We start from the raw sequence: 15,185 nt of genomic DNA on the forward strand, positions 1-15,185 counted from the left end.
ACATGTGCGCCCCGAATGAAGTGCTCCCTCATGTTTTTCCCCCTGGTGTTCGCTTGAGGCCATTTAGCCTGTGACCACTTAAGTTTCCCGAAGTTTTGCATGGGCGTGAGCGTGCCCACTCGCGTCTTGTAGTTGTTGCCCAGAAGGAGTCCACGTTAAAAGGTTTGGCTTACCTGATGGCCGTTTTAATGAGAACAGCGTGTGGCTGAAAGTGTGTCCGCAGAGCCTTTTGGAGGAGGAGGAGGAGGCGGAGGCGGCCGGGGATGAAGAGGACGAAGAGGGGATGCAGCCTGGCTCGGGGAGGCATGAGTGGAGGAGGAAGGACAGGGGCAGCTTCTGTGGGACGGGACGCCCGGGGCAGCGCGGCGTCGGGTCCTTTCTGTCCTCTTCCGCCGTGTTGGGCGGCTGTTGCCTCTTTCCCATGTGACCCGCGTTCTGCGGATGGAGGCCGAGGGGCACCACGGAACCAAACAAGCCACCGTGGCCTCAGGTTTTAAATCCCCACCCCCTCCCGTCGCAGCAGTGGCGGCGGCGGCGGCAGACCGCGGGCCTCTGTCCCCCGGGCTCCTCCGTGGTCCACGTGGTCGTAGTAGCGATGAGCCCATTGCGCCGGGCGCCGGCTCCACGTTCTGCGCTTCATGCCCCCCCCCCACCCCGCCCCCGACCCGGTGGGGGGACGGCAGGGCCTGTGGGATCGCTGGGCCTTGCTCCTGGGGCCTGAAGGCCGCCTGCCACCAGGGCCCTGCCCAGTGTGCCCTGTGTCCCCGCAGGCCTGCCCGGAGCTAGCACCGGGGCGTGCGGGTGGTCCCTGCCTGCACCCCTGTGCCATCATGAGGCTGGTTCACCCACCCGGGGCCCTCGTCCGTCCCCAGGAGCAGCTCAGTACCTAGAGCACTTCCGGTGAGCCCTGTGCCCTGACTTGTCTCGTTTTTGGTGTGCCTTCCTGGGTGATCACTCTTCGCTGGGCTGCAGCGTCCAGTGATTCTTAAGACTAGGGGATTCAGGTTCAGTAGGTCTGTTGTGAGGCTGGGCCTCGTCCGTTTGAAAAAGCTTCCAGGGTGATTTTAATGAACAACCCTAATAATCAGCTTTCAAAATTGTATTTATAAACAGGTTACGAATACATTTGAGCCACTGGGATTTTTTTTTTTTTAATAGAGTTAGGAAATGACACAAACCTTGAAATTCTCCTATCCGATGCTTGTCTGTTGCAACCCTGAGTTTCCTTTTCAGCGAGATAGCGTGGTACCTGTGCTAGACCCCGATAGGCCGTCTGCACTGGCAGGTGTAAATGCCACTAATTAATTTTTTAAGAAATTGGCGCTTTGACAGAATTATCAGGGATGTCGAATAACTGGGACCAGATGTTTCTTTTGTTAAGGCCACGGAGAGGTAAGGTCACACACAGGTAATAAAGCTACTGACGTTTAATCCCGTGGTCGGTGGCTGTGGATTTAGGGATGCTGAATAATTTCTTTAGAAAGGGCTGGAGAAGATGTCCTTCCGTTCTGGTTTCTGCCGGGCCTCCGCCACCCCCCCCCCCCCACCGCTCTTGCCGTGTTATCTTCTGTAGAGGTGTTTACTCAGTTATCATCGGGCCCAGCTCTTGTTAGAAGAGGGTAAATGGTACTTGGGCCTCTTTATCTAGACCCTCTTGCTCACCATTTTGCCACAGCTGAAGGGACAGCCTGTGCCTCTAACTGAATCCATCTTTTTTTGCCCTCCTTGACTGTGAAACAACAGGAGAGTCGGACGCTCATCATTTCGAGTGCAGACTTTACAGCCTCTGAACAGCCTCTGCTCTCGCAGCTTATGAATGCACCATTTGTCGTCCCGTGCACAACTGTTAGATACAACTGGCCTTGCAGCCCACTCTGGCTGCGACCAGAGTGCATCACTGCGGCCTTTTTTTTCCCTTTTCCTTTTTTTTTTTTCTTCTTCATTGCTTCTGCATAGGCCAGATTTTTGCTTTAAATACCACCATTTTGTCCACACTAGTTTCTTTGACCCAGCTTACATTTTTCAAATATAAGTTTCAGAAATAAGGCTTAATTTGCTCTAACTGTTAGTATAGAGGTTCTGAATAAGTGCAAGTATTTTACTTTATTAAAGGAAGAGATTAGTTTTGTGGCTATGTGCTTTCTCTCTCTCTCTCTCTTTTTTTTTTTACAATATTGTAGAACCATGTGCCTTTGAAATTTTATTTTAAACTGAGTCAAAGTTAGAAAGTTGGGTTTTTTCCTAGATCATTATATCTCCTAAGCTTTACACAAAATCTCTTTGTCATCCAGTATCTTCAGTTTAGATTTTAAGGGAAGCCGTTACAAGTACAATGTGGTTTTCTAGAATATTTGAATATTATCATTAGAAATGACGGTTTATCATTGTTTCTTGAAACGGGGTTCCATCCCCAAATGATACCAGTAGTGTTCAGAATCTCACTTCTGTTTTGTTTCTCTCATTCTTTGGCCTTGTAATTATTTATGTGTTATGTATGCATGCATTGGCGTTATTCCTCCTTTACGTTTTATTTAATTGCATTTTAGGTGAAAGGATGTATTAACATATTTTTATACTGTGCTTTACATATTCAACAGCTGGACCAAATTGTTAGTCCTAATTGCTTTTAGGCCTTGCTATGGCTAAGGGGACACATTTCTGTTAAAACAGCAGTAAACATGCTACAGCAACCAACTCTACAAACCCTGACATCCTGGAGTTTCCAAAAATGAAACAGCCATTTGCTGAAAATGAAGAAGCTCTCTGTAGTTGAATTTTAAAGTAGATGTTTAGGTTTCAAGGATTGTATTCACTCGTCTTTAAAAGAAGACATGGAGGCCCCGGGTTGCACTTGAATTTTGAGACATACAGGTATGTTTAAAGGAAGAAAGTGTAATCGTTTGTGAGATTCATGCCTTCCTTTTCATCTCACCATTCAGAGGGGGAAAATCTGTCTTTTTGTGAGCATTGTCTCCTACTACCTGAAGAGTCCTTAAGGTCGACGTAAAGACTAAGCAGCTGCAAACAAGTTAGGGGGCAAGTTAGGGGGCAAGGGTTTCAGGGTTTTCAAGAGCAGTGTTCTACCTTGGAGTCTGCTGTTAACTTGTAGAGCATGTTTTCCTTACTCGGTCCAGCGTTTTCATGCTTGGTTTTGATCTCCCCCTTTAAGCTGGGTAAACTCTCTTTGGACTTTTTCTCCCTTTAACCGTGGTTTCTTGACTGCCCTTCTCATGTGATTAATATGTGTGTTGCTTAAAATGGCAACTGAAACATCACCAGGTATTTTCACCAGGTAGAAACTGCTTTTCCTGTGTCAAAACAACCAGTGTGGCTTAGTTGATGCTTCTGTTGCTAAGCAGGTAAATTTCTGGTCTGCAGGCTGTCTGTTAACCCCGTAAATGCCTAATATCAAGCAAAAAACAGCAAGAAGAAAAACCACCTTTTGCTTCCTTCTCCCGTAGTGCTTTGTTCTGGAGGGTAAAAACTGGGCCTCCCTCACCCTTACCTCCACTTAGCTGTGTTCAGGACCCAACCTCGATTTCCATATTTCTGAGGGGAGGAGGAGAGTTAAGAGATGGAGAGGCCTGGGAAGTTGGTGGAGAAGACGCCCTGGGAGCTGGCAGTGAAGGTCTCCTGCTGCAGGATACAAATTATGGGTTTGAGTCCAGTCAGGAATGGGTTTAGCCTTTTTCTTTGGGACTTTTCTCTGCAAGTCTGCCTTCAGTTGCAGCCTGGCTGTGGGGGAAAGAAGAAGAAAGAAAGGGCTGCTGTGCGCATCCATTTGCCAGAAAGGAGTTAACAGAGCGCACTGCAGAACAGGTTGGGCAAGACTGTTAAAGCAGTGATGAAGCCTCCCCCTTCTCCTGCTCTCCTCCTCTCCCTCCCTCTGTCCCTCCCTCTCTCTCTGTCCCTCTCCTCTGGCCCTCTCCCTCCCTCTCTCTCTGGCCCTCTCCCTCTCCTCTGGCCCTCTCCTCTGGCCCTCTCTCTCTGGCCCTCTCCTCTGGCCCTCTCCCTCTCTCTCTTGCCCTCTCCCTCTCCTCTGGCCCTCTCCTCTGGCCCTCTCTCTCCCTCTCTCTCTGTCCCTCTCCTCTGGCCCTCTCCCTCTCCTCTGTCCCTCTCTCTCTGGCCCTCTCCTCTGGCCCTCTCCCTCTCCTCTGGCCCTCTCCTCTGGCCCTCTCTCTCTGGCCCTCTCCTCTGGCCCTCTCCCTCTCCTCTGGCCCTCTCCCTCTCTCTCTGTCCCCCTCCTCTGTCCCTCTCCCTCTCTCTGGCCCTCCCGCTCTCCCCCTCTGACCTCCTCTATTCCCCTGCTCCTCTCCCAGGACTTTCAGACATCTTCACATTATCCCCTGCTCCCCCGCCCCCTCCCCACTTCAGTGTCTGGCTCTCCCTCTCTCTGGCAGGACATTTGATGTGATGAAAATACTTTGTGGCAATGAGGAGCCTGTGCAAGAGGCCTCAGCCTTGCCAGCTGTTTCTGGAGAAATCCATGTCTGTGCCCTTAGTCATGTAACATAGGCCCCATTCAACAGAGACATTCTTGAGTGTGCATTTATGCCTCTGCGGGACTGCAGGGTGGACGGCCTGCATGGGGGGTAGGAGGGGAGGTGGGGGGGGAGAGGAGGCGGCGAGGTCGGGGTGGGGGTGTGGAGGGCAGCGCGGGGGAGTCCTTGCGCTCCAAGTGCCCCGAAGTCATGAGATGTTGCTTTGTAAAGCGTCTGCAGTTTGCTGGGACGTAGGGATGTCTTGTGGCCGTCAACTTGGAGAACCTGAGCTCTGTAAAAGCCAGCTCTGGTCTGACGTAAGTTCTGCGTGGTGTTTGTGTCTAATCCCTCCGTAAACATACCATATATAGTCATGCTGGAGCTCACTACAACACACGCTGCAGGGGAGCCTCTCCTGATGCAGAGCCCGTGCTTAGAAGCAGGCTCAGGCTATTTCTGGTGTGTCGCTACTTTCTTTTTTCTTTTTTGGAGGGAGGAGGCAGGAGGCTTTTTTTCTTTCCATCTTTACACTGTTTGAAGCATGTTTCTGATCCTAGTCTGTCTGGCACTGTGAAAACTCAAGAAACTGTATCCTCACGTGAGGAGAGACTGAATTCTCTTTGTACATCTGTTTTAGAATAGAACCCTTGTTTTTCTTAGTATCTCTCACACCACACGCGTTTCGCATTTTATGGTCCCCGGGGTTCTCAACTGCTTGTTTTGGAGCATCTTTTAACCCTGTGAGGGTGAGCTCTGCCCCGTAGCCTGTACTGTCGGTGACCGGTGGAGAAGGTGGAGAAGTTGCTTTCGCGTTTCCTCCGCCGCATCCTCCCCAAGCTGTCCTCATGCGTTTACAACACTTCACCTTCGCCTTGCCAGGGCAGAGCATCAGCTCGGAGTCCGCAGAGCTGAGCGCAGCCGTTTTCCCCTTGGCAGGGCTGGGTCTGTGGAGCGGAAAGGAGACTGTACTGAGAAAGAAATGCAGTTGTTTTTTGTTTTTTTTTCTTTTTCCCCAGGAATACCTAGGATACAGCACCTCAGCTTGGAGTGAGTGAGCTGCCCGAGGCATTTGCGGTTCAGATAAGAGACTTCTTCCCTTTCCTGCTCTTCTTTTCTTTTCCTTCCTTCCCCCCTCCCTCCAAAGGCTATTGCTTTTCTTCTCAGGCCACATGTACTGATAGCCCTTAAAGAAAAGGTGGTTTGCCACTCTGGGGTGTTTGGGTATTATGTAAAGAGACAAGATGGGGACCTTCACTGCCTTGTTGTCTTTCATTGGCCTCGTCAGAGTGAATTATATCTGACCGTGTGACAGTTAATTGTACCATCCTTCCCGTTTCTTAAGCTGATAAGCCCCTTTCTGTCTGCCTCCATCAAGCCTCTTTGTCTGAGAAGTTCCTAATGCAGTAGAAGAACAGAGTGGCAGCTTCTCATTTACTGAAGTCTCTGAGACACATTCATTATGCTCTTTATCGTCTCTTTTTTAGAACTTTACTCCTTTAGCGTATATAATTGAATTGTTCCAAGTAGTACAAAGTTAAAACTTCCTTAAAAATATCAGTGAGTCCAGGAAAAAAAATTAAAATATTTTTTTAGGCGCTGTGTTTTCATTTCAGGCTATTAACAATGCTTGGTAATGTTCAGAGTAAGACACTGGGTACTGCCAGAGTACCAATTACCAGTTATGGAAACAGCAGTTGCTTAGCTAGTATTCAGTTGACTCAAAAGTAATATATCACTTCTGTGGAGGTCACTTATTTGGCTTTCTGAGGTCCAGAATCTTTAGCCTGGGCGTGAGGGAGAACCAGCGGGGTGGCGGAGGGGGAATGCAAGCTAAAGCTTTCGGAAGCTGGGCAGGCGGAGGAGGTCCGGTGCCGACACTCTTACCCTTGGTTCGTGATGGTCCTTTGGGCCCACACTTTACCACTATTTATTCTCACTGTAGATACGGCCCTGACCACCTCGTCTCCCATTTTCCAGTCCACAAGAAATTAGAGGCCAAAGTTGGTGGTTGAGGGTGGAGAAGAGCCATCAGAAGGAGACGCACTGAGAGCAGCAAGAAGGGATGTCCGGGGACAAGACAGGAGAGCACAGACAGCACGAACAGAGGGGCCTTCTTTGTTGGTTCTTACAACTGCATGTATATCCACATGCTCTCAGTGCGTCTCTGGAATACAAATTTCAGTAAAAAAAAAAAAAAGCATGGCTGACTGAGGCCCATGTGGCATAGGAGCAGAACTGAAGCGGGAGGGTTATGACACTAGCTTCCGAAGGCACCTTGTGTAATAGTTGTTCATTGTAGTGATCCTGAGTCATCGCCCAGGAAGGTTAGTTCATCATGTGTTGATTCACCATGCTCTGCTTAAGGAGGTGGGCAAGTTAGAAAGATACTTCATAGTGATGTACACCCAGGAGTCTTATAACGTCTCGATACTTCCCCCACAACTCTCCTCAGTGATGTGCAGCTGCTTTATGAGCTAACGTGAAGCATTAGAATCAGAATTCCGGTGGGTCCAGGTACATACCAAAATATTATTTATTTTGACCAGATTTGCAGGAAAAAAAAAGTGATGCATTAACAGGTTCGAATGGTGTCCAAATACCATCACGAGGGTACGAGGGTCGTTTTTCTGTATTCCTGATGTGAATTGTTCTTTCATATTTTTAATTGAAATAATACACAGAATGTCACGGAGGTTGTTTTGTTTGGCTGCGTTGGGTCTTCGTTGCTGCGCGCGGGCTTTCTCTAGTTGTGGCGCGCGGGGGCTCCTCTTTGCTGTGGTGCGCAGGCTTCTCATTGCGGTGGCTTCCCTTGTTGCGGAGCACGGGCTCTAGGCGCGTGGGCTTCAGTAGTTGTGGCTCTCAGGTTCAGTAGTTGCCACACACAGGCTCTAGAGCGCAGACTCAGTAGTTGTGGCGTATGGGCTCATTGCTCCACGGAATGTGGGATCTTCCCGGACCAGGGATCGAACCCATGTCCCCTGCATTGGCAGGCAGATTCTTAACCACGGTGCCACCAGGGAAGTCCTGTCATGGAGTTTTTAAAGCAGGGGCTAGAGAAGACCCTCTATCTGGTGGGTACCATAGAAGTCATAGGTACCCTGGGAGACGGAGTCTCTGTAGAAAAGGAGTTCTGAGTGTAAGGGAGGCCTCAGAAAACTTAAATATTAAAAAAATTTAATCTTAAGCCATCAGATGACAAATGGAAGGAAGGAGTGGTTTTTTTCCCCCCCTCATCCCAACTATAGGCTCATTCTAAGGACCATAGGATTTAGAGCTGGAAGGGACTTCAGAGATCACTTGGCCTGTTTTTATGAGTTTGCCTTTGTTTTAGTGTGTATTCTTCCACAAATAATGTCTGTGCCCAGAATTGAACGTGTCACCTGGAGGAGCGTCCGTGTGGCTGCTTTGGCAGGAGGGCTCATCCTAACTTGAAAAATTAAATGTGCTCACTTGGCAGAGATGATTATATATTTTTAGGTTTCTTGTTAATTGTATTCTCAGTAGCTCCATTTTATAGATGGAGACCCCTGCGGGACTCTGTGGTGGTACACCAAAAATCTCCCTTGGCATCAGTAAGTATTTTTGGACATTTTCATGGAAATCCCAGAGTTGAAAACTTCCCAGGGTAGCTATTACATACTAGTAGTTCTCAAGCTACTAAAATTCACAAGCTGTAAAATTTTAATTTTATCTGCTTAAGCATAGAGCATTGCTAGGCCTAAGTTTTAATAATCATACTCATACACGTATTTTAAATACATACTAGCTTCTAATAGTACTAAATTTAAGCTTTTTGTGCACTTAGATTTGCTGTAATGCATAGTTAACAAATAAAATGGTTGGTATAGACTTCCCTGCTCCTGAATCAAATAGGTTTTGTGTTTTTGTTTGTTTGTTTTTTACTAAGAGAAATTGTTCCTTTTGAAAATGTAATTAGTTTTGAAATTTGGTCTTCTGGGTATCCATGGAAACGATATATACCTCCTGATTGCCATGCTGAAGGTGGAAAGCATTCTCTTATGGTGAGCTGTTTGTGACTCTGTCAGGGAAGGGAAATCTATATGAATTGCATATGAGAAATAAGAATTAGTTCTCTGGATGTTAGACGCTCACAGCAGATGGAAAAGTAATAAAACCTACTACTTCCCAGGAATAAAGGAGCGGGTCTCGTGCTGGCTTTTTGGAGTGTGGACAGCGCAGAGAGGGCTTGCTGGAGGGAAGGGGCATGGTGGAGGGTGGAAGGGCTTGGCCTCCTTCTGTGTCATGGCCTGTGAGGACCTGCAGCTCCTTGCTCGGCTCGGTTGAGATGATGTGCTTATGGCATCCACCAGTGGGCTGGCCTCAGCGACACCTGTTGAGAGGTTGGGATGGTGGGGCTGGAGGAGTAGGGAGGGAAGCATCCAGGCCTGGGTTTGAGCAGCTGCTGGCTGCCCGGAGCTCAGCTTCCATGAGTCATCTGTGGGTCTGGAGGCCAGCCGTGAAGAAGGAAGGGAGCGTTCAGTTAATGCTCTGACGCCCCCAGAGCACTCTGAAGGCACCACAGAAATTGTGGGGCAGTTATTAGCAGCTCTGTCCATAGCGTTCATTGTTTGTTTAAATGCTTTCCCCCAATCTCGTAGTCCTAACCTTTTATTTAAAGTAAGTGCTGTGGGTCTGCTTCAAAAGCTGACGAAAATGGCTTTTATTGGACATCATCGCTTTATTTGTAAAGGGAGAGGTTGAAACCCAAAGAGAAGAATTTGGTCAATTGATTTAAGGTTGTTGGAGGATTGAAGTGTTACTTGATTGCTGGTCTTATCCAGGATTTTGAGATTTCAAGGAAAAGTGGACAATGCCTGCTTGTGTCCGAGGGATTCCAGCTGTCATATGATCTGCAGACCAGCCCCCGAGCGGCAGCACGGGCAGTCTCTGTGCTGAGGAGTCCACGGAGAGAGCTGGCTTCAGAGTGCGTGGGACGTGCCGGCTCGGGAGTCATGTAGCCAAGAACTGGTTTTGGTCGTAGCCTTAGGTCTGCATAAAAGTTGCACGCCACGGGGACGTGACATTTGTATGGCCTGAGATTTAATACTTGGCGCAAGTTGGAGGAGGTGGCAGGAGTGAGTGCGCTGCAGTCCTGTGCCTACCCGTTGGCCGTGGGGCTGCCGGGTGGAGAGAACCATCCTGTGACGCTCTCGCGTGAGTCCAGGACACGTGGACAGTGGGTAGAAAGAAGTCACCACCACAGGGGTGGTCTGTTTCACCACAGACCTCTTTGGGTATAAGCAATGGAAAGGGCCTTTTGGCTGTATAAAAAGCATCATGATTATAAACTCCTAGGACTTTACTTACAGCTTGATTCTCTCATTAGGAACATGATTATGGAAGAAATAAACTGAGCAAGTTAGACTGCAAAAATCACATGAGATTGCTTTTTCTATGGCTTTCATCTTCTAAATGTGGACGTTCCTATTACGTCTCTCTTGCAGATGTACACACAGTGGCTCTGGTGTGCGGATACATTATGAGCCAGCTATAATGTGTACATTCCCTAACTGGCTGAACAATAGGGAGTTTTCAGGGGCCTTGCAGGAGGGTACTAGCAGGATGCACTGCCAGCTTTCTTTAGCTCTGTGATTAGTAACGGAGCCACCTATTATCTGATTGCACGTTATTCCTGTTATCCTAAGAGAAGGTTCCCCAGGGTTAGCTCTTCAATGAACAGTAGAGAAGTAACCCAGTGTTAGGGTATACATGGAGACTTTATCGTTCTCCCCAGTGTCTTCAAGGTAGTATGGCATGAGATTTTTTTTAAAATAGAGATGTTTAAATGTTCAGGTTTTCCTTTTTTTTTTAATGACTTTTTCATGTCTCCTGAAAGAAATGAAAAAAGAAAAAAAAAAACTACTCACCAGTAAAACCCAGCAGTTGCCAAATAACCATAAAGCATATTAGAGAAATTCGTGTTGGGCCTTTTTAATTAGTTTAACTCTGGTTTTACAGCTGAATTATAATATGTGACCTAATGCATTACCTGAGTGTTTACCTTTTTTTTTTTTTTCTTTTTGGCCACGTGGAAGTACCTCAAGAGGTGGAATGTGACACACCCAGAGAATGAGGCACTCAAGGGCCTAGGAACTTGAGAAGGCCAGGGCAGCAGGGCCCTTCATCTCCAGCTTAGCTCTGCCGGTGCTAATTGGGGAGCAGAGAGCCACTGAGCTCCTTCGGAGATGAGTTTTAAAGTGTAAGTGTGTGTGTGTGTGTGTGTGTGTGTGTGTGTGTGTGTGTGTGTGTGTGTGTGTGTGTGTGTGTGTGTGTGGTGTGTGTGTGTGTGTGTGTGTGTGTGTCCACGAGGGGTTTGTTCTCCTGCCCTCTGTAGAAAGGGCTAGGGAGAATTCTAGCAAGAAATCCCCCCACCTTTGAGAGACGTTGTAGATCCCACTCAATTGAAGTCCGTCTCACAAAGAGGGCCCTCCTGAGAAGTGCTGTTTGCTCCATAGACCAAAAGGACCTATGTGATTCTGTTACATATTTTAAAATTCTCTCTCCCCAATTCTTTTTTTAAAATTAATTAATTTATTTATTTATTTTTGGCGGCATTTGGTCTTTGTTGCAGTGCACAGGCTTTCTCTAGTTGTGGCCAGCGGGGGCTACTCTTCGTTTCGGCGCGCAGGCTTCTCACTGTGGTGGCTTCTCTTGTTGCAGAGCACGGGCTCTAGGCACGTGGGCTTCAGTAGTTGTGGCTTGCAGGCTCTAGCATGCAAGCTCAGTAATTGTGGCGCACAGGCTCAGTAGTTCTGGCGCATGGGCTCAGTTGCTCCGTGGCATGTGGGATCTTCCCGGACAAGGGCTTGAACCTGTGTCCCCTGCATTGGCAGGTGGATTCTTAACCACTGCACCACCAGGGAAGTCCTCCCAATTCTTTTCATTTTGTGTATTTCATGAATTTTCTAGTTCAAGTTGAGGAGTTGTTCTAGGTTACGTTTTGTTTGGGCCGTGTGTGTGGGGTTAGTGGTAATTTTTATAACAGAATCTTGATCATGTTTTATTCCACATAATCTGGAACGTAATATACTGTGAACAGTTCATTACCTGCATGTCAAGTTGCAGATGTTCCTCAGTTACCTAGACATTACGATTTTTTCTTTTAAGAGCAGTTTGGCGGTTAAACGGTGATGCTTTTACCTTAAAGAGATCACCTTCTCCTATTTGGGCAAAGTATGATGTCAGTTTGCACATGATTTAGTAAATAAAATGGAAACCTTTCCTTCTGGCCTGCCTTTTAGAGTCAAGGGATTTTGTGTGTGTGTGTGCGTGTGTGTGTGTGTGTGTGTGTTTGCACGCACACATGTTTTTTCATGGGACTTTTGACCCGAGTCCTTCATTGTATTTATTTTTCACATTTTCAATACTTCTTAGCATATTCAGCTTTCTAAATGATTGGCAACTGTTACATAATCATGTTGCAGTGAAGAATTTTTATATCTGGTGAAAAACAGACCCAAAATGGGAGGATTAAAAAAAACCAAACTCATCTGTTTGATGAACTGAAGTGAATGAGAATAGGGTAGAAACCCTCGCTAGCTGATTGTGGTGTAAAATACCTCACACCTGTGTCTGTAGGTTGGCCTTAAGACTGATGCGAAGGCCCTTTTTATAGCGGTGACAGGAAGTGTTTTAGTGGGCTTAAGCTAAGCTGTAAAACAAACTTTAAAATCTGAGTGGCTCAACGCACAAAACGTCATTGCTTTTCATGTGAAACCTGCTGCAGGCCAGCAGCTCTCTACAGCAGCTCCCTTCCCAGCAGTGACCCAGGGTCCAGGCTGCTGTTGTCCTGTAGCCCCCTGCCCGCCACTGCGCCGCTTCCAGATTGCCACAGTAAGGAGAGAGCCAGCAGGCCACACATCAGCTCTTAAAAGCTTCAGCCTGCAAGTGATGTGTGTCATCCTTGCCCATAGCCCATTGGCCGGAACTTGTCATGCAATCTGCCGCATGCAGAGGTGCAGGGGTGCTAGGCAGTGTGGAAGAACACTTGGATATCCTCTGAGCAGTAAACTGCTTTGCCGCTCTCCTTACTGTCTCTCATTCAGGCTCGCTGTGCCGATGAATAAACCAGGTAAGGCTTAGGCCCGAAGCATAGAACACAGGAGTTAACCGGTGCGTAGGGCGGTGGTTCTCAGAGTGTGAGCCTCAGACCAGCAGCAGCCTCAGCATCACCTGGGAACTTGTTAGAAACACACATTCTTAGGCCCCGCCCTAGAGCTTCTGAGTCGGAAATCTGTTACGATACGCTTTCGGGCTGCTTGCTGAAGTCTGGGAGCCCACGGCCCTGGGTGAAGAGGACACCCGTAGCGCCCGTTGGACTGATAATTAGGGAATCAGCGCTGAAGCGCCGACATGCGTGTGGGCAGTTTGTGCTCTCCGTCCCACTTTGCACACATAACCCCCGTGCCCCACAGCAGCTGTGTGAAGGAGGTGTTACCGTTGTCTCCTCCTTGCCGCTGAGGAAACCGAGGCAGAGAAAGGTTCTGTAACTAAGGGTGGTGCCCCCCCAGCTGGCAAGTGGGAGAGGCAGGATTTGAACCCGGGCGACGTGGCTCCCGAGCCCACGCCTCAGCTGCTGTGCCATCCTGCTCGCTGGCCCTGCAGTGGCCACCCTGCGGTCGTTTTCACTTTTTCTTGAGTGGAGATGGTCTGGCGGCATGAGCAGGAAGTGTGGTGTGTCGGTGGCAGTTCACGTTGCGAGCTGAGCCCCTCACCACAGCTCCGTTCGTTGGTGGCTTATGTGTGTGGTGGGCTGCCGGCAGCTTGGCCGGGCCTGGGCATTGCGCGGCCGGGCGGCAGCCTGGGGCTCTTAGGGGCAGCACGGAGTTGCTAGCGGGAAACGCTTGCTCAGAGTGAGACGGCCAGTCACGCTGGAGAACGTTTCCTTCAGTTAGCCTGTGTGTCAGCTTCGAGCTGTGAGCAAAGCCCTGTTCTCGTCCCCTTGCCTCCTGATTCTTCTGGAGTCGTTCATTTTCCATCACCTGCCCTCTCTGAGATGCGCATCTGGGGCCTGATTCCATGAGGTGGTCTAAAGACGCTTTCTGAGTTTGAGTAGAGAAATGTGTTTTTTCTTCCAAGAAAATTGATTAAAGGGTTCTCCTTCCACTTGGGAGATCCAGGTCAAGTTAGATGCGATCTAACCTTTTGAATTTTGACTTGATTGAAACAGATTTTCCAAATGGCAGTGAGAACAGCTTTTCAGGCAGTTCTGTTTCCTTGCATCCTTTTCAGATTTTTAATGATTAACTGCATTTTCTTTCTTCCCGGTGGCTCTGTTGTGTGTTGTTGCTTAGGTGCGCTCTGCTGGCCCCTGTGTTCCTTTGCCTTCTTTGTCTCTTGTGCTCAGCAGCCTAGAACTGAGCCGGCTCCTGGGCAGCCCGGCCCAGGGTGGTACCAGCTTTGCCTGTAGGTAGAGGATAAAGATAGCATCACCCCTTTCAGTTTTCATGTTGGTTGGGAACAGCTGCGATGCTTCGTATAGCTCTGAACATAACATTTCATTCCAGGGTTGCTGAAATTTTTAGTTTTCTGCAAGCCAGGGCTTAACCACGGGGTTTTCACATTCTGACTTGGAGTCTAGCGTTTTCCTGTGAGAAACAGTTGCTTGTCTACTTGAGTAATTTAAGAGAACAGAGATGGTGGAGGGGGAGGGAGGAGACCATTTGTGTGTTTTTTTAAAGACCCAGGTTCTTCCTTTCCTTTCCCTTCATCCCTTCCTTTGCCTTCATCACGTTCAACAGGTTAATTTGTTTAGGTGCTCTGACAGAGGTGTAGATAATTGAAGTAAATCTTGAGTCAGATCTAAACAAAAGAAGAAAGAACTGACCTAAAAAAGAGCAACTGAACTCACACTAATTGAATCACCAGGCCCTGCGTGCAGATTTGCCGGGACCAGCTGACCCTGAGAACTCGGGAAGCCCCAGCCCATGCCCGGGGTGGGCCGAGTGCCTCTTAAGAACAACAACTGGGTCCTGAGCAGGTTCCTGGCTGCATTCCGCACCAAGGTGCATCTGATGGGTTTAGAGCTGCAAAGTTCAGCCTGGTGAGAAAAACACCGTGAAAGCCATTTGGGATGGGTTGGGCGTTTGGAAAAGGTTTTCTCTCCCCTCGCAGACCTGGTGTCCTTGCTGTTTGTAGATAGAATCCACTTGTTTACTGCTGAGGAAAGTAGCTACATGTGTGAATCGGGCATCTGTTGAAAGAAACGTACCAGGCTTGCCTCAAATAGTAGGAATAAAAGATGCAACCATTTGAAATAACACGGTTTTCCTCCCTTCTCCTCAGCCAGCCATCCAGAGTAGGAAACAGGATGCCAGACTTACCCAGAGTAGGAAGAGGGGGTTCCAAAGGGCCTCCTGGCTCCTCCCCTGGGCCCATTCTTGTTCCCCAGCACCTTGAGGTCATGTGATTGTAAAGACCTAAGCTAAGAGCACCCCTCTCCCTGCCCAACCCCCGTTCAGCCACTGCGTTCCCTCCCGCCAGCTCCCTGGGGTCTTTTGCTCCTGAAGCCATCAGTTCCCCTTTTCTCTTCCTCCTACTCACAGCTTCTGACCCGCTGCTGCCTACTTTCTTGAGGTTACTAATCCGTAGACTGAGTGCCTACTGTGTGCTCAAGATGAGGACCGTCCAACTGTGAACTTCTTCAGCTCCCCCTGACGTTCGCTTTACTCTTGCATCTTTGGG

The 15,185-nt window shown here is 48.4% G+C and overlaps 1 protein-coding gene across 17 annotated transcripts in view; it reads left to right on the plus strand.

Annotated features, from left to right (window-relative positions):
- RREB1 (ras responsive element binding protein 1) overlaps positions 1-15,185 on the plus strand; it is a 180,350-nt gene that overhangs the window by 70,798 nt on the left and 94,367 nt on the right. For 2 of the 17 annotated variants that reach the window (XM_033863798.2, XM_033863803.2), the window contains exon 2: positions 5,498-5,528. The exons of 12 other annotated variants lie outside the window; for them this stretch is intronic. The gene's annotated coding sequence lies outside the window, so the exon portion shown is untranslated. Of the gene's footprint in view, positions 1-12; positions 2,872-4,781; positions 4,799-5,497; positions 5,529-15,185 lie in introns of those variants that run through there. 3 more of the 17 variants (XM_073810292.1, XM_033863805.2, XM_033863807.2) reach the window with 3 other exon arrangements.

Source organism: Tursiops truncatus, chromosome 10 (assembly GCF_011762595.2).
Source record: "Tursiops truncatus isolate mTurTru1 chromosome 10, mTurTru1.mat.Y, whole genome shotgun sequence".
In the NCBI taxonomy this organism is placed as follows: domain Eukaryota; kingdom Metazoa; phylum Chordata; class Mammalia; order Artiodactyla; family Delphinidae; genus Tursiops; species Tursiops truncatus.